The sequence below is a fragment of the Canis lupus genome, chromosome 1 (assembly GCF_003254725.2).
Source record: "Canis lupus dingo isolate Sandy chromosome 1, ASM325472v2, whole genome shotgun sequence".
NCBI lineage: Eukaryota > Metazoa > Chordata > Mammalia > Carnivora > Canidae > Canis > Canis lupus.
In genome coordinates, this window is record NC_064243.1 from 65,479,324 (window position 1) to 65,482,669 (window position 3,346).

General features: G+C 35.1%; 1 pseudogene; it reads right to left on the minus strand.

The window, feature by feature from the left end:
* Window positions 1–2,159: 2,159 nt before the first annotated feature.
* LOC125755239 (60S ribosomal protein L21-like) lies at window positions 2,160–2,654 on the minus strand (annotated as a pseudogene).
* Between the last annotated feature and the right edge of the window lie 692 nt (window positions 2,655–3,346).

Below are 3,346 nucleotides of genomic sequence, written 5' to 3' on the forward strand. Positions count from 1 at the left end.
TAATTGGAGTCCTCAGTAAAGAAAACTAAAATTGAAGAAGAAACCCCATGATTACAATTATAATTTTAGAATTTTTTAAGAAATAAAAAATATTTGAGTCTAAATATTTTAAAAATGTGCAATACTTTGAAAAAATTATCCAGAATGGTCAATACTGAGACATTATTAGACTTGAAAGATAAAGAAAGTATCCCTTTTCTACCAAAGTAAAAGAAATAAAATTCTCCTAGAGTCAGAAGAGCATCAGACTGACCCACACTTTCCCCACTGCAACATTCAATGTCATTCAGTTGAATAACATCTAAAAAATTTGATCAAAAAAAAAGTCAACCCGAGGATGTCCCATCCAGCCAAACGATCCTTCTGGTTGTAAAATACTATATAATAATTTACATGCAAAGATTCCCTTGAGGTTTTCTGAGAAAACTATTAGAGGGTTAAGTTCAGCCTACCAAGTGATGAATAAAGAAACTATAGCAAAAGGACTATGTGAGTACTATATATAAATGTTTAACTACAACCAAAATATATAGAAAACATTTATATAGTATTTCCTTTTACTAGCCACTGTTCTGAATTCTTGACATGTATTAGCTGTAGATATTAGAGTGATAAAAATGTAAATATAATATGCTTTCATAATTTACACATTTGCTCCACAATTTAAAGGTAGGGCATAGAGAAGGTTTGCAGTTTACTTCATGTAAATGTGGGGATCCAATGACTTAATTTTAAACAAACTGAAATAAATCAACTATCCGAATATAAATTGATTTAACCAAACAAAGTAAAATACTACAAAATATAATATTGACTAAATTTGGATGGAATGAGGGGAGACTAAGAAAAAGACATAGAGTAGGGTCAGAAAACATATAGAAAAAAAAAAAAGAAAACATATAGGATAGATAGAAGTATGATAGGCATAGTTTTTAAAATGCCAGGCTGAAAATAAGATATAAAGTTATAAAAGTAATCTCTCTAATAAATATATAAAAAATAAGTGTTTTAATAATTACAAACATACATACCAAGCAAAGAAAAAAGACTATCTGCTGAAAGAGTTTTTAAAAACCATAAAAACAGAAACACAACATAAAACATAGAACTAAGGAAAGACGTAGGTTCATATTTATAAAGATGGTTTAAGGGGATCCCTGGGTGGCTCAGCGGTTTGGCGCCTGCCTTTGGCCAAGGGCGCGATCCTGGAGACCCGGGATCGAATCCCACGTCGGGCTCCCGGTGCATGGAGCCTGCTTCTCCCTCTGCCTGTATCTCTGCCTCTCTCTCTCTCTCTCTCTCTCTCTCTCTGTGTGTGTGACTATCATAAATAAATTAAAATTAAAATAAATAAATAAATAAGGTTTAAAAGAGATGACAAAATTTATTAAAAGAAAAAGATTTTCAGATTAAGTCACAAAGTGAAACGTAACTCTGTTCCAAGTACATGAGATACACCTAAATCCCAAATGAAAGGTAGGAAATGTGAATAAGAGAACTAATATCAGGCAAATGCTAATAAACAAAAGCAAATATTTTATACTATCAAAAATGTCATCATAACTTGTTACAGAACAATCTTTGCTTTGAGAATAGCTAAGAAGCAAGAGTCACACACACACACACACACACACACACACACACACACACAGAATCTGTTTTGAGACCCTGGAGAGCAAGGCATAGAAATCTCAGTGAGGATCAAAGATGTCAGGCAGAAAGGTGATAAGGAGAGAAAATAAAATATTCAGCACTATTTTTCTATTTGACATTTGTTAGTTCACAAGCTGCAGCTGAGGAGGTGAGAAACTGAACAGTCTCCAGCAGTCCTATAAGTATGTGAAAACAAAAATTGGACTTTAGGAAGTTCCAAAGTGAGAGATTTGACATATAATCCACTCTTTCATATGAGATTCCTACTGGGCTACACTCTAAGAGTAAGGGGGAAACATAAATAGACCAACCCTCCTAAAGAATGAGGCCCAATCTAGAAAAGGTTCAGTTCCTGATTGGATTAAGGTGATCTGCCTTCAACCTATTTGCCTTAAACAAAACGAATTCTCTCTTGAGGAAACTATATTATCAAAAACTTCAAATTATCCCTATAACTTTTTATTTATCTTTTATTTTTATATTTTTATATTCTTGAGGTCTTTTATTTTTTTTACACTTATTATCCCATGAACTCAAAGTGAATAGGTTCCAGCAGCTCAGGCTCCTTTCCATTGGTTCTCACAAAATGTGCTTCTCTGGGAGGGAGGCTGGCTCTTCAGTTGAGTCCAAGTACTTTTTTTTCTCTTCGGCTTCCTTCTTTTTCTGATCATTTTCCTTTGTATGCTTCAGGAAGCTATCTTAGCTCTTTGAGTGCTTAATATGTTCACTTCATAAATTCTCTTGGCAAGAATCTAGCCCTTAATTTGCTTCTTGACAGCAATGTCAACAGCGTGCTGGATAGCATTGTAGACTCTTCCAGTTTTGCCATGGTAACATTTGTGGGGCATTCCTTTTTGAACAGTGCCCATTCTCTTGACGTCTACACTATCACCTTCTTATAGATTCCCATGTATGTAGCCAAAGGGACAACTCCATGTTTTCTAAAAGGCCTAGAGAAGATTAAAGCAGGCGCCTCTCCTCTTTCCCTTTCTGTTGATCATTTTAGTAAATTCCTGGAAGATGAAGGTTCTGGTGGAATAAGCCCTGTAACTTTTCATTTAAAATGTCTATAATGGGACACCTAGGTGTCTCACCGATTGAGCATCTGCCTTCCACCCAGGGCATGATCCCAGAGTCCTGGGATCGAGTCCCACATTGGGCTTCCTGCATGGAGCCTGCTTCTCCCTCTGCCTGTGTCTCTGCCTCTCTTGTGTGTATGTCATGAATAAATAAATAAAATATTTTTTAAAAATTTCTGTACTTTAGTGAAAAAATTACCAGGCAGACGTGGAGACAGGCCATGTGACAAAAAAGCCAAGAGGAAAAACAACTGATAGAAACAGAACTACAGGGAATAGATATTTAAGTTACTAGAGGCAAACATGGATTGTGCACTTCTGACTAGAATTTAAAAGATTATGTCAATCCTAAACACTCACAATTTATAAATAAAATAAATTACAAAAACAGAACAATTTTACAAAGGCAGCCTATAGCTGTGGAAGCTATAAGGATTAAATGGTCCTAAATTTTACAGGAGGAAAAATATTCAGAGGTGAGTAGATAAATCGCAGCTCAGGTTACTTGTTTGTTTGTTTGTTTGTTTGTTTGTTTTATATGGGGATTTGCCAGTTCTTGATGTGAGCTGAAGCATGTAGCTTGCCCAGATAGGCAGCAACAGTTAAAAGGAGAA